Raw genomic sequence first — 27,471 nt, 5'->3', positions numbered from 1 at the left:
GTTTATTGCCTTTAAAATATTTAGCTAAGCGAAGATAAGGCAAATTCCTAAAAGGGAGGGTTAAATAATATGCAAGTAAATGCTATGAAAAATAGAAAGGAGCATACTATTCTGGCTGGAAGTATTAGCAAAACTTTGCAGAGGAGGTAACATTTAGGTTCTATAGCCTGGGGAGCTTTTGAATGTATGGCAATTGAAGGGAGAGGGAGAGTTGACCCATGACATATAGAAGGAATGGTTTGAACAAAGATACAGGAATAGGAATGGAAGGATTGAAAAGAGGAATAACAAGTTGTTAAATTCCTGGAGTATATGTTACATAGAGGCTTGTAACAATGTGGAGTTACTTCTAGAGAATGTGTCCTAAGCCCTGGGAATGTGAATGGGGTAATTGCTGAAATCTCAGCAATGTTCTGGTCTCAAGGCTGTCGAAACAATAGTACTGTGAGATTCAGAGCCCCATGATCCCCCAGGAGCCACTTAGGGAATAAGCCCATGTAATTGTCTAGTTGTCCTTGAAATTGCACATCTTCCCTGCATGCTTTCCCATAAACACCAGATGTATGTTTGGCCTTTGTCTGGAAGCTCCTTGTGTTTGCTTCTCATGCTTTAACATTCTTTGATGTTTATACCTGGCGAACGTGAGATAAAGACTATGTGCAGTTTGCTGCTGCTGCTGTTTCGCTAACAGAGGCAACTCTGCATATCCACCCACTCTAGGTGCCTGAGAACTTTTTCTTCAGTGTGTGGCATTATAACAATGTATATGACCCTAAGGCATAGGGTAACCTAAGGGTAGGTTAGGTATAAATTTGGAAAGGGTACATTAGTCAGAATTCAGTTGTAGATGGCATAACCCACTATAGCTAGTTTAAACCAAAAGGGAATTAAACAGATGATTACATAGCTTACAGCATCCGTGGAAAGTCTGGAGAAGGTTCTCTGGGCCGAGCTTGCAAAATTACTTCATAGTTCAGAATCATATTGCAAAATTGGCTTAGAAAGGGAATAACTGCCCCATTGGCCACTACAAGAAGCAATCTTCCTTTTTTAGGCATAATTGCCCAAGAGACTGGTTCAAAGGAGAGGAGCTGCCACTTTAGCTCAACATCCAAAAATAGGAGTTGGCCAGACAGAAGAGATTCTTAACAACTGCAACATGTAGTTATCTCCACATTTACCAAAGAGCCATATGCCTATCATTTTCTCTTCTCACTTTCTCTTTCCAAGTTCTGAAAGGATATCTGTTTATCAAAGCTAAGTCCTATGCAGAGACCTCAACTGCAAGACATGCAATCTTTCTTTTCTGAAGTCTGACAGGAAATCACACTAAAAGTTGTTAGGGAAGCATTGAGTTGGCCACTCTATTATAACACTTAAGGATGTCTTAGATGGTGACACTACACGTTACTTGGTGTTCATTAGGAAATCATCATAGATTTCCTTTTTTAAAAAATTTTTGTTTTCCATCACAGATTTTTAAGTGAAGGTGGAACATATTAAAGACTGGGCATTGGGTGTATTAATCTGGTAGACAAAAAGAATGGCCTTTTGACCATTTATTTCATGTTTCTGACTAACATGAATTTATATGGGCTTCAGATGTCAAGTAAATATGTAACATATTTGACATAAAAAGATACTGAATGAAGAACTAGTCTAGAGATTTCAATTTAGTCACTAAATTGAGAAGATAATTGAGTCTGCACAGAGGAAATGATGGTCAAGTGAGAAGAAAGTAAAAAGGAAAATGAAGAAGGGCAGCCACGGGAATATAACACAATAGGAAACACCTATATTTAGAGGTTAGAATGAGCTAGAGGAAATATAAAAAGAGAGCTATGGAATAGAAGAATCAATCATTATGGACATTTAGAGAAGAGAGAACACCAGAATTAATCAAGAAGAGGATGATCAATAATGATGCATGTTACAATTAAATGAAATTGAGCCTGAGAATTTACAACTGAATGGTAGGAAGCTGTTATATTTTAAAATATAAATTCTTATAAAGTGGTAAGAAGAGTTATCTACTGAGGATTAGGAAGTGAGTGCTCTTTGAGAAGTCAAAGCAAGAAATGTACTGGAGGCAACAGCTCAGACTTCTCTGTCAAGTGGGATTGGGATGGGGAGGAGGAAAAGAACGGAAGGAGGAAGGGACAGTGGAGGAGAGAGGGAGGGAGAGACAGTGAGAATCTCTGCCTTTTACAAGGAATGTTTCACTAACATTTACTATAATTATTGATATAATTGGAACTTATATCTATCCTTTTATTATTTATTTTATATTTGTCCCCTCAAGTTTTGTTTCTTTTTACTTTTTGCTTTCTTTTGGATTACTCAAATATGTTTGAGAAATCCATTTTACTTTGTTGGCTATTTAGATATATCTAGTTGTTTATTATATTGATTTTAATATTTACTATAGAGAAGATAGTATATAGTCCTTACTTTTCACAGTCCATTGAGTTATTTCATCAATTCACCTAAAATATAGATGCTTTGCAACTCTGTATGTTCATCTACCATCATCCCTAACCCTTTTGGTTTCATCATATATATTATATCTGCATATGATAAAACCCTACACTATGTTAGAATATTTGGCTTGAACTACCATATGTATGTTAAATTCAGAGAATAAATATAACATTTTATATTTATTCATGTAATTTCTAGTGTTCTTCATTCCTTCATTTGAATGCTTTTGAAGATTTTCAATTGTTTGATTTTTAGCAATGAGTATGATGTCCCTAACTATGATTTTTGGTGGATTTAGTCTTAGAGTTTTCTGAATTGCTTGAATCTTTAAATTTATGTTCTTCAACAAATTTGGGAAATTTTCAATCATTATTTCCTCAAGTATTTTTCAGCCCTATGTCTTTCTTGTGTCCTTTTACAACTTTATGCATGTATGTTGTACCTTGTAATATTATCTGAGGTTCTTGAGCATCTGTTTATTTTTTAAAATAAACTTTATATTTTGGAACAATTTTAGACTTGGAGTAAAGGTGCAAGGCAGTGTTAATATTTTCTGTATATCCTCATTCAGTTTACTTGATTGCAAATATCTTGCATTTAACAAATATCTTACATTTAAACAAATATCATTGTGAATTTGTTAAAATTAAGACATCAGTTTTTATATATTACTCTTAAATAAATTGCAGACTTTATTTGTATTTCACCAGCTTTTCAAATTAATGTCCTTTTTCTGTTCCAGAATTCAGTGCAGGATATCACATTGTATTTAATTTCTTTAGTCTTGTACCAAGTCTCCTTAGTCTTCTTTAGTCTGTGAAAATTTTGCTGTGTGGCATGACTTTGAGAGTTTTGAGGAATACTGGTAAAATATTTTGTAGAATAGTCCCCAATTTAGATTTGTCTGGTGTTTTTCTCATGATTAAACTAGGTTATGGATCTCTGAAAGAATACTATAGAGGTGATGTACCCTTCTCACCAGATCATATTGGAAGGTATATGATATTCACATGATATTCCTGGTGATGTTAATTTCAATAATTGGACAAGATTGTGTTTCCCAGGTCTCTACACAGGGAAGTTACAATTTTTCCTTTACCTTTGGAAGTGAATCTGTTAGTCTAGTTTACCCTTAGGGGTTGGAGATTAAATTTAATCTCTTGGATGCAGGAGTAGGTATATACATTACTTAGAATTTTTCTAAAAGCAACATTTTTATCTTCTTTCCCATTTATTTAGTTATTTATTCGATCATGTTTGATTTCTTGACCACTTTCTTACTTTGGTATTGTAAAATGCCCCAACCCATCTTATATATATTTTTGCTTCAGCCCTAGATCAGCCATTTCTCCCAGAAAATCTGGATTCTTTTGTTAAGAATAGTATTTAGAAAACAAGATGTGGGCACTAGGTACTATTTATTTATTTTTTCAAATTTTATCCTACTGTTCCTTCATATTAGATAATTTGTATTCATTTATCTCCAAGTTTTCTGGCTCTCTGCCCTTTTCATTTTTCTGTAAAGCCTTTGTCTTTCCGGGGATCTGGTCAGGTTTTATACAGAGAATTTTCTCAATCCAGACTTTCCCTTAGTTTATTTTTTTATAGCTTATGTATTTCTAGTGAGATTTCATATGTGTTTATTCATTTCAAGCATATTTTCCTTTCTTTTTCTTTGTTTCCTTGAGCATAGCTATTATGGCTGCATAAAATCCTTATTCAATTCAATTCCAACATCTGGATTGCCCTGAGGTTTTTTTTCTATTGGCTATATTTCTCTTGAGAAGGGATCATATATTTATTATTTTTCAGGCACTAGTCTATTTTAAATTGTGTCCTGGACACTGTGAGTGGCTTCCTATAGGAATCTATATTCTGTTATATTCCTTTGAGAATTTTAACTCTCCTTTCTCTCCCTTTTTGAAAGCTATAACTTAACTTGTCTAGACTCAAATTGGAAGTTTTATATTTCTTGCACTGGGCAGCACCTTAAATGTCAGTTGTTTTTGAGCCTTGTCTGTGCTGCTTGGGGCCTGCCTTATGCACACATGGTATAGGGAGCTGTCAAATGGACAGGGTTTATGTGTAGAATTGAGACTACACCTCCATGACTCTTTTCATAGATTTGCGTTCTCTTTTCTAATCAATATTTTAGCTGTTTCACATGAGGCTGACAGGATGAAAGTCAGGTTGAAATTTTTTAAAATTATTTTTTCAGAAAGTTTCACCCAATGCTATTCCTTCTTAGTTAAAATCCCCTCCAAAATCTTCCTACTTTTAATATCTCTCTAGCGTTTTCAAATAATTACATCTTTTCTATTTTGATGAGAATTCTTATTATTTTAGGGATCTGTCAGTCTATAGGATTACACTTGAAGCAAAAAACATTAAGATGACAAAATTTGGGGAAACTATACTTGGGTTTGGAGTATTTTAGGAAATTATTGAATTTACTTCCAACACGAGGTATCATATACTAAATTCACTAATTTATACTCAGAATTAACAGATGTTTAAATAAAACAAGCAGAGTTGACTAGTGAAAAGACAGGTATGTTAGTGTAAAACAAATCTACACTTAAGAAAACATAAGACATCGAGGAATGACTATAAGCTTATTTTTGCTTCATAAGCTCCTTAATAATGTGAGTCATTAATATCTAGAATGCACATCTACACTATGGTCAAGTTCTCAGATGATAACCATAGTAGGGTTATAAGAATATAAATACATAAATAATATAATTATATTGCATATTTTCTCTGTTTTACTTACTGGCTATGAAAGAAGAAAAATTCATGAGTATCTGTTCATTATGCCTATTTTTGTTATCCAACAAAAGTCCTGTTCATGAATAGTATTACCTTAGAAAACTCAGAATTTAAATGTGTGGCTTCCTTGCCAGGTGCACTCAATGTGAACATTTCAAGACTATTTTTCTCTTCATAATGGAATCAGTCTTTATTAATAAAAGTGTATTCTTTTTAAGTACTTATCTAAATTTAGGGACTTTGTCTAAGTGAAGGCATGATCAGCCTACTCTTTCCCAAAAATTCAGGCTACAATTTTACCAAGTTAATTTTTATAAGATTGATAATAATTTAACTTTTTTAAGTTATTTTTTATTTTTTTATTTATTTCTGAGAGAGAGAGAGAGAGAAAGACAGCGTGAGCAGGGGAGGGTCAGAGAGAGAGAGTCACAGACTGAGACAGGCTCCAGGCTCTGAGCTGGCAGTCAGCACAGAGCCGGACGCGGGGCTCTAACCCACAAACCGCGAGATCATGACCCAAGCGAAAGTCGGACGCTTAACCGACTAAGCCACCCAGGGGCCCCAATAATTTAACTTTTTAAATGAAATTCAGTTGTTGGTAAAATTGAATTCTAGTTTAAGTCCTTCTTAATACTTTTTTAGTGACTTTTTGTTACTAAAGAAGAATTTCTAGGGGCGCTTGGTGGGCTCAGTCAATTGAGTGTCAGACCCTTGATTTCTGCGTAGGTCATGATTCCAGGGTTGTGGTATTGAGCCCTGCATCAGGCTCTGTGCTAAGCATGGAGCCTGTTTGAGATTCTCTCTCCCTCTGCCCTTCTACCCCACTTATCTTCTTTGTCTAAAATTAAAAAAAATTAAAAACAAAACATGGAATCTGCTTGGGATTCTTTCTCTCTTTCTCTCTGCCCCTCCCTCCCTCTCTCTCAAAATAAATAAATAAACATTTTAAAAAGCAAACAGAATGTGGTTTAATAGTACTCACTACCTGCATTTGTTTGCATTCCAGTTTTATCATTATACACCCATGAGCAACTACCTCAGCTTTCTTGTGTACTAAATGGAGCTAATATCAATACTTTCTATAAAGACTTGTTAAGAAGATTAAAGGATGAAGTGAGATTTTCTTTGTAGAGGTTTCAGGGAGGCACCTACTACATAGAAAGCATGTCATACACTGATTCTATGTATTACGGACTTTCACAGTTAAGTGCATAACAGCATGAGATTACATAACATTAGATGTAATAACAATTATGTGCAATAAAAAAACACAAAACCATTTATTTTACTTTATCTAAAATGTTGAAATGCTTCTATGTATGTTATTTCTGTATCATTGCCCATAATGGCACATGGTTATTTCCCAGTGATTGCTAGTGGAGAATTGAAATCTAAATTCATAAAGAATACACTTAAAAATAACAATGACAACTCGTGAATAGTTCTTCTTTATGGTAAGAGGAATATTAATAAGAGAATAGTCTCTTTAGTATAGATATCTCTTTCTATTCTCACACCTTGCAATATTTCTTATTTTTTAGCACTAGCAATATATTCCCAAACTCTGCTTTGCAATATACCAGGTAATTTCTCTGTTCCTCTTAACACCAGGTGATTTTTTAAACTCTTCTCAGCAACATTGCTCCCACCTAGACACAATCCACTCTGCTTCCTCCATAAAATAATGATAAATGAGTAGAGCAGTGACCTTTTATAATGAGAAAATATCACAAGACTGACTTTCTCACAGTATTTCAAGTGCATTTCCTCCTGAAAGATCATAAGAAACTGCCTTTTATGCTCTTCTCTCTGTAAAATCGGTCAGCTCTTAGATTTTGTGCTGATTCCTTTATGCGTAGAACCAGATGGGATAAAATTAATCATATTCTATTAAAATAATCAAAGACTTTGGTAGCCTGTGCATGTATTTATATAAATGAACAGAATCATAAAAATAACGTGGCTATATTTGCTTTATCATATTTTTGAATCTCAATCAATATTTCCTTATATATTTAGATTTCTTAGTTATAAAATTTAATCCTAAATACCCTAAGGGTTTAAGAATATAAGTATATTACAATGAATTGAGCATTTGGTAAAACTGGCCTTTGTTCTCACAAGCATAAAACTGAATATATATTAAATTACAGTTTTATCTTTTTGACCAACTCAGGCAGAACTGAAGCATCTGGGTGAAGTCAGGTTGTGAAAGGCCATCAGTCAGTTTTTTGTGGAAGAACCAATGCGACTTTAGACATTTTGGACTGATACATGTCAATTCCATTCTTTCGGGAAATAAATTATTACTGTAATTTTCTTTAGTTATCATTTGTGATATCGAGAATAAAGTCAACTTAAACTCCTGTGATGATGGGGTGATAGATACAAATTTAGGAAAAACAAAATTCTTACTAATGTTTCTGAATCTGGTAAGAAATAATACTGTGATGATGATGATGATGATAGTATGGGGTAAGTGCTTAATGCATTGGAATTCAAAAAGAAAAAAAATCTGATTAGAAAACAAGGCAAATAAAACACAGAGTAAGTAACTTTTGAGACTAGATTAAAACAAGGCATACATTTGCAAAGGTATTAGAACCACATACAGGCTTGAGGACACTCTAGAAGCAAAGTAGGTGTGTGTGGAGAGGTAGGTGAGAGCAAAGGTTATAATGACACAAATGTGCCAAAGAACTAGTTATTGGTGGGAGAAAATGTCCCAGGTGGATTTATGTGGCCCCTCTATCTCTTGGCATCATATTGAAAAGGATGCATATCTCACACATTGGTGAATGCACCGTGGTGTGTTTCAGGAAAAGATTCTTATCCCCGCTATCCTCTCTACTGTGTGATTTTCTCTTAGTATAAGCATGAGAATAACTTTATGAGTAGGAACATAAATACTTAGAACTCAGCTATCAGATCCTGAGCATCAATTTTTGTGAGTACTGGGAAAGCCATCTGTGCAAACTTGATATGTGGGAGACTGAGATATTGCAATCCCTCCTCTTGGTGGGAGGAAGGAAATGACTGTAAGAACCAAACTGAGGTTTGGGTGTCTTCGCTTATGTGAGAAGAGGAGAAAACATCAGTTCCTGTCAGTCTATTACTAAACAAACGAAAGAGAAATCTGGGGAATTTGTTATATAAAAAGTGTGCTTATACGATAGTGATAATTTATAGGATAGTTTAATTTGCATGACACTTGGCATACAAGTAAGAAAGTAGTAAAAAACCAAATGATAGTTCCAGAATGGATTGTGAATGATAAGGACACTTTTTGGTTTTGAAACTACATTCAGAAAATAGTATAAAATTTTAAGCAGTAACGAATGTGTGTTATGATATATTGTTGCTTGGGAGGAGTGTCTGGGTGGCTTAGTCAGTAAGCGTCCAAGTCTTGGTTTTGGCTTAGGTCATGAGCTCTGTGTTGACAGCGTAAGGCCTGTTTGGTATTCTCTCCCTTTCTCTCTGCCCCTACCCTGACCATGCTGTCTCTGTCTCTCTCATTTTAAAAATAAATAAACTTTGGAGTAAGGTGTAGGATGACTATACATGAACAAATTCCTGGAGCCAAGATATCTACTTGAAAGCTATTAAAAGTGATCCATTAATAAGAGTTTATATTGAAAAAGTGACCTTGAAAATTGAGAAAGGGATGTATATGAGGAAGGTTCTAAATATTAAAATTATAGACTCTTGATATGAGGGAGTAAACATTTCTGAGTTTTCGAGCTTGAGTTATAATCCAGTGGAAAACATTTTGAAGACATTTATCAGAGAGAGATGAGAGGCCTGTCAGTTAGCTAATGTTGTGAAGTTAGTGGCATATCAAGCAGACAGTGCTCATGAAACTATTAGGTATGGTGGGCTAGATCTTCGAGATATGTTGGAACTGAAAGTACAGATTAAAAATCATCTTCCTATAGATAACACCCTCAGTCTAAAGACTCTACCTAAATTGAAACTGTCTAGATTCATAAGCCAAATGAATTAGCACTTGATGCATTAAGATTGACAACAGGTTTGAGATTATGAGTGGCAGGAAGGTCGTTAAAAAGGCTCCTAGAGTGAAGGGCAAATAATTCTGAAGTCTCTTTAACTAAATTCTCTTTAACTAACACTCTGAGGAGCTTAAAGGAAAACATAGGAAGTGGATAGCAAATTTTAACAGGTGTTTTCTTTGATAATAGTATTTTGGGCAGTGATATTTTAATGTTGTTAATAAGTTTATTCTCTAAAGGTTTCCAGTCTGGTCCTCTTTAAAGAATGAGTGTACAGGGCACCTGGGTGGTTCAGTCAGTTGAGTGCCCAATTCTTGGTTTCTGCTCAGGTCATGACCTCATGGGTGGATGAGTTCAAGCTTGGAATCAAGCTCTGTGCTGACAGTGGGGAACGTGCTTGGGATTCTTTCTCTCTCTCTCTATGCCCCTTCCTTTCTCTCTCTCTCTCAAAAAGTAGATACATAAACTAAAAAAAAAAATAAAGAATGAGTGTTTATTTCTTTAGGTGGCTGTATCATATCTATCATTACCACATATCCTCCAGTAACATCACCTTGGTGATTATCATAATGAAAAGAAATGCAGTATGACTTCTCCAGCTTTGGAAAAGTTTTTTCTGGGAAGGAAATTTAACTTAGCATTCACATAAAAGAATCTTGCCTGAGTTTCATATTTTTATCAGCATGGTTTATGAGTACCACTTAATACATTTTTAAATCCTATATGAGACAATATTGCAGAGGCTAAAAGCAAATACTAAACAAGTCCAGCTTTCAATCCTCATTCTGTCATGTCACAGTGCAAGGCCTGAAGAGAATTAGTTTCCTGTGTTTTAAAATAGAGCTGGTAATATTTTCTTCCCAAAATCTTATGAGGAAAGAAAGAGTGGGGTCCCTGGGTGGCTCAGTCAGTTGAGCGTCCGATTTCGGCTCAGGTCATGATCTCCCTGTTCGTGGGTTTGAGTCCCTGTCGGGCTCTGTGCTGACAGCTAGTTCAGAGCCTAGAGCCTGCTTCAGATTCTGTGTCTCCCTCTCTCTCTGACCCTCCCCTGCCCACGCTATCTCTCTCTTTCTCTCAGACATAAATAAAAGCATTAATTTTTTTTTTAAAGGAAAGAAAGAGTTTGTAAGCAGCATAGAGACTGTACCTATTGAACACTTAGTAAGTACTTGTTTTTATTACAATTAATTAAGCTATTTTATTCTATGCTACAGCCCTAGGGCTCTAATAACCTGTGAATAACCCAAGCCTACCCAGTGACATATTATTTAATGAGCTGTTTTCTTGAGTTTATGCTGAGGAATTATCAACTTTAAGTTTCTCAGGAGGTTCTGCTTATTGAGTAGATGTAACGTAATCCCATAATGTAACTGGCATTGGTTATATGAATTAACAGTTTTTATCTGGAGAGCATTGCATTAGAAGTAGAACCTTTTATTATTGTGACATGAAAAATGCAGTCTCAAAGCCAAGAGCTCTGTTTTATTTTTCATTTTTAAGAATCAGGGATTTAAGGTCTGGAGGCCAAGTTCAACTCTTTAAGAAATCTTGATGAAGTAAAAATACCGTTAATGCTCTCGGCTCTCAGCCCCACTTAGTAGATTTATAGACTGCCTCCTGTTAGCCATTGTTCTTTCTGATTATAATTGCTTCCTTGTCCATAGGAGGTAGAGAGGAAGAAGTGGCATCTTCCTAACTTAGAATCCTCAAATCTCCTAACTTCGTTGAAACACAAGCACAAACTTTCTTCTGAGAAATACCCTTACTTAATATTCTCTTTCATACTCCGTTTATAATTAAACATTATATTAATTTTCTATTGCTAAATAAGAAATTACCATAATATTAACAACTTAAAACATAAATATTTCTTACCTTGCTGTCTCCATGGGTCAGGAACTGTGCAAGCAGTTTATCTGACTGCTCTGCTCAGAGTTCACAAGGCTGCACTTCAAACGTCAGTCAGACTGAGTTCCCTACTGGAGTTCAAGATTCTCTTCCAAGTTCATGGGGTTGTTAGAATTCAGTTCCTTGTAGCTGTAGAATTCATGGTGCGCTGCTTCTTCAAGGCTAGGAGGAAAAAGTACATCCTTTCATTCCTTCCTTCCTTCTTTGCCTTTCTTCCTTTTTCTTTCTTTCTTTCTTTCTTTCTTTTCTTTTCTTTTCTTTTCTTTTCTTTCTCTTTCTTTCTCTCTTTCTTTCTCTCTTTCTTTCTCTCTTTCGTTCCTTCCCTCTTTCTTTCTATTTTCCTTCCTTTCTTCCTTTTCTCTAGACCTTCTTCAAAAGGCTCTTCCGATTTGGTTAAGCAGATTCAAGATAAGCCCATCTTTGATTAACTTAAAATAAATTGATCAGGAACCTTAATTGCGTCTGAAAAGTCCTTTGAATTGTTTTATAATACAATCATGGTAGTAATATTATAACATGTTTGCCATGTTCTATTTCTTAGAAGCAAGTTTCATTTGAGGTAGCTTAGATCTAAAAGCTCATTTATTAACTCTCGGTTATAACCAAACTAACAAAATGAGAAGAGTCTGGATGAAGATCAAAATAGAGACTCTAATTTCATCTAATTTCTCCTGTTCCCTGTTTCTATAATCATGCCAACTTTTCAGGCTCTCAAACCAGCTATTTCCATTAGGCTAAACCCATGACTAGGGAATTTATGAAGCTCATGGAATCATAGATTTGGAAACTGAAATACAAGGACCCTTTCTCCTTCTTCTAGTATGGAAAAATACCATAGAGGTATTATGATTTACTCCATCATTGGTTATATCCCCTTCTCTTTAGAAGCAGTAAAATACTGATTGGTGGTCTCTACCAGTATCATTTAGATAGATAAAAGGAAGGGGACAATTTTCCTAGAAGACGGATGGGTGGCACTAACATGTTCATCATGAAAATTGGTTTAAATTGAGGAACTACCTCCATTTTTTTTTTTTTTAAAAAGCCAGTACCTGAGCCAGAATTTTGTCCTCTGAGATGGAGAGAAAACATTTGGAGTCACAGAACCTGGGAAAGTATAAAGGAATTTGTGTTTGACACGGTGGTTTATTTGTGTCTTCTTAAATTTCTTTAATCAACATCTTATAATTTTTAGTGTATAAATTTTGTTATTGTTAATGGAACCATGTATTGCTATAAATTTCCCTCTTAGAACTGCTTTTGCTACATCCCATAATTTTTGGTATCTGTATTTTAATTTCATTTGTCTCAAAATATTTTCTGATTTCCCTTTTGATTTCTTCTTTGACTCATGATTGTTCAGGAGTATGTTTAATTTCCACATATTTGTGAATTTCCCAGCTTTCCACCTGCCATTGATTTCTAGTTTCATACCACTGTAGTTGGAAAAAATGCTTAATCTAAATTCTGTCTTCTCAAATTTGTTGAGACTTGTTTTATATACTAACATATTATTCATCCTTGAATGTGGTGTGTGTGTGTGCTTGAGAAGAATGTGTATTCAGTTGCTGTTAGAAGGAATGTTCTACATATGTTCATTTGGTCCATTTGGTTTATAATGGTATTCAAATACACTTTATTTATTGGTTCTCTGTCTGGATGATATATCATTTGTTGAGAGTTGGATATTAAAGTTTTCAACTATTATTATATTGCTATTTATTTCTTCTTATAATTCTATTAGTGTTTGCTTTATATATTTAGATGCTCCAATGTAGGGTGCACTCCATTGACTTCTAAGTGTTTTGTTCTGACTCTTTAAATATGTCTATGCAGCAGTTAGAATACTGGTATTATCATTTCTATTTTACAGATGGGAAAGCTTAAATGTATTTCCTAGAATGGTAGTGCTGGTTGAATTAGAATCCAAACCTTGGTTGACTCCTAGGCTGGGGCTAAATTTGAGGGCAGCTCCTTTGTGTCAATTTTCTGACCAGCCCTAACCTTGCTTGTGTCCTAGTCTGGTCACTATTTTGGTCAATTTAGCAGTAGTACTTTTGAGATACTACTTCCTGCCATGTCTCCATGTGTATGAAGGCTAAGTTTTCCATATGATTATAATGGTTCATCCATTCCCGTTAGGGCCTTTGCATTTGATGTTACCTTTTCTCCAAAAGTTATTCCCACAGGTAGTCCTATGAATTGCTGTAATTTTTCCTTTAGGACCCTTCTCAAGTGCAAATTCCTGGGAGGGAGATCTTTCCTGATGAGTCTGTCAAAGAATACACCTAGTTTATTCTTTATCTTCTTACTTTGGTCTATTTTCTGTCATTGCACTCATCTTTCCTTGACATTTATACTCTATATTTGTCTATTTATCCACCAGAAGATATACTTCGTAAGAAGGGAGACTTTTTGTTTTTGTTCCCCTATGTTTACAGCACATAAAACTTGAGGGGTGGGGGTGAGGTTGATTGTATAAATTGTATACATTGTTACCCTATCAAGGGGGATATTAGAATTGGAATGTCCGTCAAGGGTCATAAAGGAGAGGGAGAACTTCATTCATGACCACACAGTGACTGAATTAGCATGTTCCTTGCTTAAATGCCTTATAAGAACAAGAGACAAATAACTCAAATATACCATCCTAGTCATAAAATCAAGTGTACCAGTCTCATCCTTTGGTTTTGTGCCATTCCAAATAATCATGACAGATTGCTGAAGAAGTTAATTGATGGCTATTAATAGAGGGAGACAATAACAGAAACATAGAAAATGTGGAGAAAGTGGGTTGAGATTTAAAGGAAACATACTGTTTCATTAGTACCTTGTTAAATGCCCAGAATTAGATATTTGAATATTCTTTGAATGTTCTGAGAATATTTCTTATCTTCTTTTTATTAAATCTTTTCCATTTTATTGTTTTTAGGTAGATTGCTTGTTGCAAGAAGTAAACTAATTAAAAATGTATAAAGAATAAATTAATAATTTTATCCACTTATATCCCAATATCACTTTACAATGTAACCTAGTATGCTTCTCTTCTGTTCTCCATGCCATTAGCCAATTCTTTGTACATATATTTACAAAAAGGGAATTATAGTGCATACTGCTCTACAGTTTGCTTTTTTCATTTACTGACATCATGGTCATCCTTCTAATTTAGAGATATAAAGCTATCTCCTATTAAAAGCTGCATGTTATTTCTCATGGATATATATTCACTTATTAAACTGTTCTTTTATTAATGGATATTAAAGTTGACTCCAGACTTTTGCTATTATAAAAATGCTTTAGTAAATATGTTGTGCCAATATATATTTTGTGTATGCTAGGTTCCCAAAAGGGAGATTACCAGATCAAAGGCTTTGTGTACTTCTAATTTTAAAATGAGGGATTATCTTCCAAAAACATTGTAAAATTATCTTCCTTTAAATTTGCAGTATTGTCTAGATACTGCTGGACTTCCTGCTGTTTTAATATGAATTCCAGATGATTCAGCTATAATTTCCAAATCTAAAAATAGGTCCTAATATCAATAATCATAGACAATCCATGGACATATGCAAATATTCATAAAAATACCTGTTTTTCAAATTCTACTGAATTGCCTGAAACCAAGTGATATATTGAACTTTGAGTTGAATATGTTTGCATAAACCAGAATCTACAATTTCTCTTCGTGGAAAATATTCAGGAGCAAAAAGAATGAAAATTAAAACAGAAAGACAAAATTCTTTACCTGTAAAGGTAGTAAAAGGTAGCATAAATAGAGCATAAAGCATACAGTGGTGAGCACAAGTTGTTGAGAGAATTCTCAGCAGTGCAGTAGCTTTATTCAAAAGTCATGCAGATTTCCCTCCTCAATGAGAACACTTCCATATTCCGGATACATTCTTATTTTCCCTATTACTATAACTAGGATTAATTTATAACATGACCTAATAAGAACCAAGTATAGAAAACAAACAAGGAAGGAAGGTGTCTCTACCACAGAGGAAAGAAATCCTAGCCTCAGTAACTGGGAGATACATGTGTACTGGATCCTGATGACACTTCATCAAAGGAGTCAGGACACAAATCAAATAAGGGAACATTTATTGATTTGGGGGCACTCATGAAATGTAGGATTTAATATTCTTCCAAGGATCAAAAGAGATATGGGCAAACATGCTGTGGCTTTCTTCAGTGAGGCTGAAATTTCTATGTCAGACAGTGGAAGAAAACATAAAATATACATTTATATATATAATATATATTTTAAATATTTAAAACATTAAAAAATATTTAAATAAAATNAAGTATATGTATATATATATATACATTTCTATATATATAGAAAGCACAGAAGTGTGCATGTTGGAGTGAATATGCTACATATTGGAAGATCCACCAGTTACTGTGTTCTGTTGGAATGTGCAGGGGATATATCACTTACCAAGGTAAGACAGGCATCAGAATCACTGAGAAGTTTAATGATTGTTTTCCTCTGTTGCACAGGTTTGATATTAGGAAAGTCCATTATCTAACTAGACTCACTGATAGCAATGCGAACAATATGATCCAGACACAGAATTCCTGTGGGGTGCTAAGTGGGGTTTACCCATAAATTTCAATAGCTGTAATTATTATAATGGAATGCAAGGTCCAAATGATAACCAAGAGGACCTTGTCCACAAAGATTGGTGTCACTGGAGGCGTAATAGATGGGTAATCAGAAAGAGTACCAATCAACTTGAACTATCAGAAGAATTAAAGGATGGATGATCAGGAGGTAAAGGTAGTTGCCCCAAGAAACAGCTCTAATCCCTGCCCAGTTTCCAGACTTCAGCCAATTTCAGACTATAATCTATTAATTGAAGAAAATGCTACATCCCCAGGGAAAGGTCTATGCAATACACACATATATGGTCATAAATCTTCATGTTCCTCCACAAAGGAACCTATAATTATTCACTTGAGTAAATATATACTTGGGAAAGAGGAAAGTTTTGAGGACTCTTCTCCATGTTGATATTTATGCTCAAAGATCCAAATGGGTGTCCTGGTTTTCTTGTTAAAATAAGAGCATGTGGGGGCTAGGTAATGGGTAGGATGCTGGCCATGTTCAAATTCACAGAGGGGCTATTACAGACTTATTTTCTGATCGTTTACCTGATACCTGAATATATAATTGGGATGGACAACCATATAGATAGTGGTTGATGCAAACCCAACATTGGCCCTCTGGCTTGTGTGGTAAGAGCTATCACAGTGCAGGAGGTTAAGTAAAAGCTTTTGGAAGTAAACAAACTCTGTGCAATGTAGTAAGTCAAAACAAAATTACATTTCAGGGGTGGGTATGGAAATTAGTGCCAAGTTCAAAGGTTCAAAAGATGTGTGAAGAGTCATCTCCATAGCTCCATTTAATTTATCAGTTTTGTTCCTGAAGAAACCAGATATATCCTGGAGAATACCTCAAAGAAGAATTGCCAAATAATGAAATACAACAAACAGTAAATAGATTGTTCAAGAAAAGACTTCCCTGAAATACAAGAGCTAAATTTACACATTAAGAAAGGGAATGTGCCAGGAAAAATGGACCTAGATTAGCAGCATGACATGCCTAGTAAAATAATGGACACCAGGATAAGAGAAAACTTTGAGCTTCTAAGGAGAAATACCAAATCTCTCTCTCTCTCTTTTTTTTTTTACAAATAGCNAGAAGTTGCTGCAGTGGAGGTCAAGGAGGTTGTTTCCTGCTTTCTCCTCCCGAATCTCTTTTTAAAAAAAATGTTAATGTTTTTATTTATTTTTGAGAGTCAGAGAGAGACAGCATGAGCAGAGGAGGGTCAGAGAGAGAGGGAGACACAAAATCTGAACCAGGCTCCATGCTCTGAGCTAACTGTCAGCACAGAGCCTGACGTGGGGCTCGAACCCACCGACCATGAGATCATGACTTGAGCCAAAGTTGGATGCTTAACCAACTGAGCCACCCAGGCACCCCTAGAAATACCAAATTGCTTGGAAGGGCAACGTGTCAGAATGACTTCACTTGTCTTCACTAACATTCAACATTAACAGACAATGAAGAAACATATACACAGAAAAAAGGAAGGATGCTCTAAAGAGTATAAACTTGTGAAATTGCTCATCAGCAATAAAGGTCACAGTCATGCTACACTAAACATGCAAGACATTGGAAAAATGCTTTTACATGAGCCTTCATTGAGAAATTGCTAGAGGACAAACTTTACATGACTAAAAGATGACTGGAGATACCATGGCTAAAGGACGGGCAATAAGAATTGAAAATATGTAACTATGAAATTATATCTATAATGGGTGGATTAGGGAAATAAAATAGAATGTAAATATTGTATGTCATGGTGAAGTAGAGATGACACATCTGACAATATTTTGTATTGAGTGAGATATTAAAAGATAAGCTGAGGCATATTCAAAATTTTAAGTTTATTTGAGCAAAAATGGAGTGAGCAGTGCCAAAGCAGAACTCATTAGGAGCACTCTGCTGACAGAAGCTAGGGTAAAGACTTCTAGAGAAAATGTGAAATTAAAGATAGAAAATTATTTGATTGGCTATAGCTTAGAGCTTAGTTGGCTATTTGTAGTCTGTTGTCTTTAGGTTTTGATATCATTGTAACTTTGAGGTACTTACAGGCTTGGAGTTTATTTAAACAGTCTACATTAGAGGCACCTCAGTCTAATGGCCTCCTGTATAATTAATTTAACACGGGTAAGCAAGGTAGGGGATTAAGTACTTTCTTAGATTGCCTCATTTGTAATAGCTGGAATTCAAAGTATATTAAGTATGGCACCTGGGTGGCTCAGTTGTTAAGCATTTTACTTCAGCTCAGGTCATGATCTCATAGTTCGTGACCTGAAGTCTTACCTCGGGTGAGCTCAAGCTCTACTTCTGGTGAATAGGAGGTCCACTTTGGGTAAAACATAAGCCCCAGCTTCTCTCTCTCTCTCTCATCCCCTCTCTCTGCCTCTTGTGGGATTCTCCCTCCTTCTCTCTGCCTCTCCCTCACTTGCTTCACCCTCTTGAAAAAAAGTATTTTAAAGTATATTTTACTTTAATAGATCAAATGTAAGCATCTTTAACATTGCTAAAGTACTAAATTAGAAAAAACAATCTTACTAATATACAATGGTGAAGAAGAGAGTATAGAGGAAGAAACAGAGAGGAAATAGGTTGATTTGAATATTGTTCACAATACAAAAGTAATATTCGATACATTGAAGGTAAACATACCATGTAAATTGTAAAGCTAGTCAGAATAGCAGAAACAACACTTAATAGACATAAGAATCACACACACACCCAAACATCAAGAAACAAAGAAACAGACCAAACATAAAAATAATTTAAAAAAAATTAGAAAACAAAACATATAAAAACAAACTGCTAAAATCAAATGTTTGACATTTTAACAAATGAAAATTGTCTCAATACATCTATTTAAGTGACATCAGAATGAATCACAATGAAGAAAGCAATTATGAACTGTGTACCAGAAGACTATCTAACCAAGGCAAAGTGAGAGCAATATTCATGACCTTAATATCAAAGTAGAAGTCAGGTCTAAAGGCAATAAATGAATATCAACTTCTGCCTCTGAAGGATTCATTGCCATGGCAATCGCTGTCCACTGTAAATAAGTGGACGACAAACTGGATAAAAAGGAACATAATGGTTTTTGGACAATGGACACTGGGAGGAAGGACAGGACTATAATCTCTGAGAGTAGAAACACAAAAGATACAAATCAGAGATGATATCCTGATTACAGGAACCAACTGTAAGCACAGATGAATTGAAAAAATAAAGACCAAAATTCTGGGAGGCAAAGGGGGCTAGAATTTGAAACTGAATGAAAGTGACAGATAGGAGGAAGCTGAAGAAGAGGGAGAGAGAGAAAGAGAGCAAGAGGAAAAGCAAGAGAGAATGAGAAGTGACAGGAATGATAAGTATTTGAATAACACAAAAGAGATTTTTTCTAATTTTTAATCTTTTTGAAAGATACTTGATATAACAAAAATGTGTAGCTAAAGAAAGATACAGTTGAAATGGAATTATAAAAATATTCAAATAATCAAAAGAAGATAAGAAAGAGAAAAAAATAAAATCACATGAAAACATATTAGATCTCAGTAAACTAAACCTTAGCAAACTAAAAATTGCAGGGGGTTTCCTCAATATGACAAAAAGACAAGGTGAAAAATTTACAGCTAACATTATAGTTAATAATAAAAGTGGATTTTTTTTCTCGACTACTGGAAATTAGATAAGGATATCTCTTCTCATTATGTATATTCAAAATCCTACTGGATGTTCCAGCTAGTGGAATAAGGGAAGAAAAGGAAACAAAAAGCATAAAGTTGAACATAAAGAAGTAAAACTATTTTTGTTCACAGAAAATATATCATATATGCAGAAAACTCAAAGTACTACACACACACACACACACACACACACACACACACACAAAGTAACTAACCTAGTGAGTCAGTTTACCATGGCTGAGGATATAAGGCCAGCATAAGAAATGAATTTTTTATATAAAGCAACAAAAATCTGGAAATTAAAATTAAAAATACCTTTTACAATAACATATAAGCATATGAAATATAGACAGTTCCATTTGTAAGTTGTCATCTACACTGAAATTCATGGGAACAGGAAGCATACCTTTGCTTTGCACAGCTCCATGGTAATTGAGGTTATTAGGGATACATTTAACAAAAGCTGTGCACTGTATCCTATAAATTATTGCTGAAATAACTATAAAAATACCTACTAAACCAACTGATAAACCATGTTTATTCAATGAAAGACATGTTACTAAGTTGGCTCTTCTCTCCAAATTGGTCCATAAATCCAACACAATTCTTTAAAAATAATTGCAGACTTATTTTTGTTGATGTAAAATTTACAAGTTGTGAGGCACCTGGGTGGTTCAGTTGGTTAATAATTCGCCTTCGGCTTAGGTCATGATGTCGTGGTTCATGAGTTTGAGCCCTGCGTCAGCCTCTGTGTTGACAGCTGAGAGCTTGGACCCTTCTTCATATTCTGTCTCCCTCTCTCTCTGTCCCTGCGCTGCTCATGCTCTGTCTTTGTCAAAAATAAAATAAACATTAAAAATTTTTAAAAAATTATAAGTTGATTCTAAAATTCCATGAAAATGTAAAAGACTTAGAAACCTGAAAAACTTTGAAAAAGAAGTTAAGGGACTTATAGTGTCATACTTTAAGTTGCTGTATAGCCACAGAAATAAAAGAAATGTGTGGTGGAGTAAATACAGAGACAGTTTGTTGCATAAGACAAGGTAATTCAGAAATCAGCTCACGAATACATGGTAAATTGATTTTTGAAAAATTTACTATGATAACTGAGGAAGGAAATGTTTTTGATAATTTTTGAATAACTAATATCTATGGGAAAATTATCCTTGATCTTCATTTCATAGCATATATAAAAATTAACTCAAAATATATCACATACATGAATGAACAAAGGAGCTAAAACTATAGAACCTCTTGAAGAAAATTTAGGAGGATATTTTTACTACTTTTGAGTGATTGAAGATTTCTTAGAGAAGACAGTAAAAGCATGTATCACAGAAGATAAAACTTGATAAATTGAAATTAATTGTAATTAAAATCTCTGTTTCATGAAAGCTGCATTTAAGAAACAAAAATGACAAGCCATAGACTGAGAGAAAATACTTTCTGAACATAAATCTGGTAAGGGACTTGTATATAGACCATAAATAACTCTTAGAACTGAATAAGATGAAAATTAACAGCCCATCTTTTTTCCTTGTAAAGCTGGCAACAATTTTAGAGAGGAATATCTCCAAAGAAGATAGTGACTAGCAAATATGCACAGGAAAAGATGCTCAATCTCATTATCTATTAGAGAAATGCAAATTAATACTATAACAACTTACCACCACAAATCTACTAGAATGGGTGAAATACAAAGATGGACAATACCAAGCGCCATCAGTAGTGTGGAGTAACTCAAAGTGTCATATATTGCTAGTGCTTGCGGGAGTACAAAATGGTACAGTCACTCTGGAAAGTATCCTGACAGTGTATTACCAAGTTGTTTATATCCTTTCCTTTCAGGATTTCAGTTCTCTGTATTTACACACAAACAAATGATGTATGTCCACACAGAGATACATATGTGAATGTTCACTATAGATTTATTAATGACTGACCCAAGCTGCAAACAACTCAAATTTCCATCAGTTAGTGAATGACTAAACAAATGATGGTATTTTCATATGATGGGGTACAATTCAGCAATAAAAGAAAATGAAATACTGACATATGAAGCAACAGAGAAGCATCTCAAAAGGATTATATAGAAGCTGGAAACACACACAAAAGAATCTTTACGGTGATTCCATTAATGTGAATTTCTAGTGGAAAAAAACTCCCACAAAATTGCTATAACAGAAAGCAGATCAACGTTTACCATAAGATTGTGGGTTAAAGAGAGAAGTTTCAATTGGGCACAAGGACACTTGTAGGGGAAATATAACTGCTTTATATATTAATGTTTGTGTTAGTAACACAATATATATTTGTCAAATCACATTAAATTGCATACTTAATAATCAATTGACCAAAATCTAATAATTTCTGACAATCTGTTATTATTTGCTCATCTTTTTAATTCTGTATAAATATAAACATTTTAAACCAGCACTGTTCAATAAAAGTCTGTCATAATAAAAATGCTTTATATATCTGCTGCCCAATATGATACCCATTAGCTAAATGTGTCCATTAAGCAGTTGAAATGTAGATAGTATGACTAAATAACTAAATTTGGCATTTTAATGAACTTTAATTTATTTAATTTAAACAGCACAGATAATAATTTATATCCAGTGTCAAACAGCTATACTTGAGATCTAAATTTCTAAATATTGTTGTTTTCATCGTTTTCTCCTGACTTTCAGTCATGCTGATTTGCCTCGTAATGTGTTGGATTATCTTTGGTTATGAGATCAGTACTTGATCCTCATTTGTACAGATTGTTTGGGTTTAAGTCAGAGGATTCTTCTTACAGAGCTGATTTTTATCTATCTCTGCTGAGATCCAGGATTTATCTCTGACTTGGGACAACTTCAGCCACTATTGAAGTTTCTGGCTTAAATTAAGAGAGACAGTTAAAGCAACAAACATACTTTCATCCTAGCTTAAGATATGGTATAACTATTATAGTGTTATTTTTTAGGAATCTAGCCATAGGGCAATCTGTATGCACCTGTTTGTTCAAAATTATGACTATCCAGAATTCCTAAAGACCTTTCTTAAAGAGACTATTTTTACCCTTTGCATGTTGGCACACTTGTCAAAGATCAGTTGACTGTATGCGTGGGTTGATTTCTGGGCTCTCTGTTTTGTTCTGTTCATTTATGTCTGTTTTGAAGGCCTTACCATAATGTTAATTTGTAGCTTTGTAATATATTTTGAAATGTAAATGTGATGCCTTCAGGTTTGTTCTTTATTCAAGGTTGCTATGGCTATTCAAGGTCTTTTGTGAGCTTTAGATTCTTAACTTTTAGGTTTTATTTTCTATTTTATTTTCTTTTACATCCTTGGTTAAGTTTATTCCTAAGTATTTTATTCTTTTTGTTGCTATTGTGAATGGGATATTTCCTTTGTGGATAGTTTGTTGTTTGTCTAGAGAAACACTATTCAGATTGGACCCTTACCTTGTATTGTATACAAAATGAACTTAACATGGGTAAAGGAGTTAAAAATAACACCTGAAGCCAAGAAGCTATTGGAAGGGAAAATAGGGGAAAATCTTCTTAATATTGGTTTGAGTACTTTTTTTTTAATGTGACACCAAAAGCATTGGCAGCAAAAAGAAAAATAGATAAATGGGATTGTGTTCAACTAAAAAGTTTCTGTACAGCAAAGGAAAGAATCAAAACAGTGAAAAGGCAATGTTCAAAAGTAAAAAGGGAAACAATTTTATGAACCATATATGTGATAAGGAGTTAATGTCCAAAATCTAAGGAACTCATATGACTCAACTGAAAAGAATCAAATAACCCAATTAAAAAATGAGCAAAGGACGGTGGGGGGGTGGGTTAAATGGGTGGCAGGCATTAAGGAGGGCACTTTTTGGGATGAGCACTGGGTGTCATATCCAAGAAATGGATCACTGGGTTCTACTTTTGAAGCCAAGGCTACACTGTTTGGTAACTAGCTTGAAAATTAAAAAAAGAACAAAGGATCTGAATAAACATTTCTCAAAAGAAGATATATAAATGGCCAATAGCTACACGGAAAAGTGCTACCTTCAATAATTATTGAAGAGATTGGAATTGGTACAGCCATTATGGAGACAGTATAGAAGTACCTAAAAAATATAAAAATAGAACTATATTATGATCCAATATAGCAATACCACCTCTGGCTATGTATTCAAGGAAACGAAATCCTTGAGTTCAGTATTAAAAGCATTATTAATTAATTGCAACATTATTCACAATAGTCAAGATAGGTAAACAAAAAATGTCCTTTGATGGATGAAATAGATAAAGGAAAAATATCTATATACACATTTAGACACATAATAGAATATTATTCAGCCTTAAAAATGAAGAAAAATTCTGCCATTTGTGATAATATGGATGAAACTGGAAGACATTATTCTACATGAAATAAGGTGGGAGCAGGAAGACAAATATTGCATGATTGCACTTATATGTGGAATCCGAAAATAGTCACACTCATAGAGGCATAGGTAGAATGGTAATTAGGGGCTTAGGGTAGATGGAAATGGAAAGATGATGGTTCGAGGGTATAAAGTTTCAGTTATGCAAGATGAATAAGGTTTAGAGATATAATGCCCAACAATTTAACTATAGTTAACAATACTCTGTGTAGTTGAGATTTGCTAAGAGGGTAGTAGATCTTAAGTGTTCTCACTAAAAAATAAAATAAAATAAAAATAAAAATATAAAATAAAATAGGGGCACTTGGGTGCCTCAGTTTGTTAAGAGTCTGACTTTGACTCAGGACATGAACTCATAGTTTGTGAATTCAAGCCCTGCATTGGGTCTCTGCTGACAGCTCAGCACCTGGAGCCTACTTCAGATTCTATGTCTCCCTCTCTTTGCCTTACCTCTACTCGCACTCTGTCTCTGTCTCAAAAAATAAATAAACATAAAAAAATTTTAAAAAATAAAAAAATAAAATATAACTGTGTAAAGTGATGGATATGGTAAGCACCTGAATTATGGTGAATATTTCTTACTGTATACATATATTAAGTCATCAGTAGTATATCTTAAATATATCTGATTTTAAATTGTCATATATATCTCAGTAAAGCTGGAAAAAATCAAGATTACCAACTATAGCTAGTACATGAGTTTTGTTCTATTTATTGTTTAGTTGTTTTACAGTGAGAGTCTCTCAGTTACTAACACTGTCTATGCCTGAAATGAAAGTCTTATTTTTGATTTGTAAATGAATAGCAATTATGTGTAGTAAGTGATACTAAAGGATGTACCAAAAATATTTATTTCTAGTAATGAGATTATGGGAAATTTTCATATGCTTATTTTAACATTTTAATGTTCCAGCATTTCTGTATTGAGTATAAATTATGTTTGTAAAAATTTATAGTTTCCTGGAGAAAAATACAGTGAAGGAATGTTTAAAACTTTCTTGATTTCTGTTTGTGGATTAATATGCTTGAAATTCTTTTGGCTCCTTGCTTCCTTATTTCTATCTAGACCATTAGTAGCTATGGAATATTTGTTATTTACAACCAACTCCTCTGAAAATTGGAGTATTGTTGTTTCTTCTTACCTGTATCTTCAAAAGTTACTCTATCTGCTAAGATTTCCTCTTACTGGAAAGAATCAAGTAGTCATTTCTAACTGTCCTGTTTTATACTTTTTCCCATTTCTCTCCGGGGGTACTCCCAGTCTTCTGGATAAAAGATTATGAATACTAACTTACCATACCTACCTGTGCCACCAGACAACTGGATCTCTTCTGTAGTCATAGCAACCCTTTTAGAGACCTACTCATATCCTTTCTAATTAAAAAAAGGTGCCATCTTTTATAGAATGAAATCGTTTGGAAGTACCAAGAGCAGGAGCTAAATTCTGTGTTTTGTATTACACTGTTCTATATTTTACTTGATCCTTTATAAACAATGGTTCCCTATAGGAATGGGCACACACTTCTTGATGAGTCACTTTGCTTAACCATTTTGATGTCTAGAATATTTGCATTCAGGAACATTTTCATTTGAACTTGAAAATCAATTTTTAGACATTAAAATTTTCATTACTACAACATTTTCATATGTGTAACAGTTTATTTCTCTCTTTTCTCTCTGAGACTCAAGAAATGGAGAGATGAAGTAAGAAATGCCCATATTCATAGTTGATATAATGCTTGATGATGGAGTAAAAATCAGAAAAGGCTTGTGGTTCTGGGATGAGTTGAGTGTTAGGGCTGGTATAAAGGGCTGGAATAAAGGGTGAGATAACAGCAAGGGGCGGTGTTTTATATTTTAAAACAGGAATTTTGAATTAGCTGATTTAAAAAAAATAGCCATTTTAGAAATTTCCACTGTGGCTTAAGATGGCTGAGTTAGGACAAGGCACCTAGTCCATATAGCGCTTTGTATCCTTTCAGCCGTATTCTAACCAGCTCATAAAACTGAGGCAAACAGATTGGTGAACAGAAGAGTCCTGGTTCTGGGACCAAGAGGCATGCTGTCTTACTTCTCAACTCTTTGAACTTGAACCACCTCTACTAATCATGACTGATTTGGTGCTCTGAAGGGGCCATTACTGATGGCTATTCTGATTAATGCTGTGTGGTGTGTCAGTGTTCCAATTTCCTGTGACTTTCCATCTGGGTAAATAGCTGTCATCATTAGGTAATGGCTGCTTTGCTAGGCTATCAAATTACTAGGCAGTTACTACAATCTAGTGCTGATTTAACATGATTTGATTTAATAATTAGTTATGATTTTCCCATTTTCACTTTTAGAAGAATAGTAATTTAAAGTGTCTACTTTTTGCCTTCTGTTTCCTTGCTCTTTGATATTTGTGTATTCCCTCACAAATATACTATATCATTTTTTAAGAACAAAATAATAGAGTAGTTAATGGCCACTATAATTTAACTGTCATGATTGTCTTTCATAGTAGGAATATAATCCATAAAATCCTTGGTTTTTTTCCTTCTCATTTGCATAATTTCAGGGGTATAGTGGCCTGGGAGCAATAAAGAGTGAGGTTTTATATTAAAGTTCAGGAAAGAGCCCTGACTGGTATATGTGATTAAAAACTCTAATGACACCTATATTACTAAGCAGAATGGAGGAGCATATTGGGTGGGGATATATAATCCCATTTACCAAAATATATTAGATCCTCCTACACTCAAAGAGTTATAGGTCAAAGTTATTACTTACATGAGTTTTCCGTAATGTTGATTTTGGACTTGCTGAAGAAATCACCATATAACCCACTGCCCAAGCAAAGACAAATTTATTGCTTACTGCAAAGAGGAAGGATCCTTTTTTGACAGAACCCTGGTAGCATCTCCAAAGGGAAAGTTCAAGGGCAGAGTATTTCCAAATCTTGGGCAACCTGATTTTGAGGTAAATCTTACATGAAATACTGAGAGGGACTGAGAAAATTCCATGATACAATAAGGTAGTGAAAAGCTGTAAAGATGATACAAAGAGTTCCCATGCCCAGTTCCACACCTAGTTTCCCCTATGGGTGGGAGATAACATTTTACATTTGAATGGCACATTTTCACAGCTAGGGAACCAATATTGATATAACATTATTAACAAAATTCTGTAGGTTATTCAGATTTTCTTAGTTTTGTTTTCCACCTAAGGTCCATTTTGTCTCAGGGATCTTGCTCAAGATACTATATTATATTTAGTCGTTGTGCCTCCTTAGGCTCCTCTTGGTTCTAACAGTTTCTCAGACATTCCTTATTTTGATGACTTTGAAAGTTTTGAGGACTGGTCAGAAATTTTGTAGACTGCACCTCAGTTGGCTGCTGATGTTTTCCTCAATACTAGACCACGGTTATACATTTGGGGAAGAAGTCCACAGAAGTAAAGTGCCCTTCCCCTCATATCATATCAGGGGTGCCTGCTTTCAACATGACTTAAGTGTTGGTGTTAACCCTGATAACCTAGCTGAAGTAGTGTTTGTCAGGTTTCTCCACTGTAAACTTCTTTTTCTTCCTCGCCCTATACTGCACT

This window comes from Crocuta crocuta, unplaced genomic scaffold (genome assembly GCF_008692635.1).
Source record: "Crocuta crocuta isolate KB4526 unplaced genomic scaffold, BGI_CrCroc_1.0 scaffold491, whole genome shotgun sequence".
Taxonomy (NCBI): Eukaryota; Metazoa; Chordata; class Mammalia; order Carnivora; family Hyaenidae; genus Crocuta; species Crocuta crocuta.
This window is presented reverse-complemented; position numbering follows the sequence as displayed.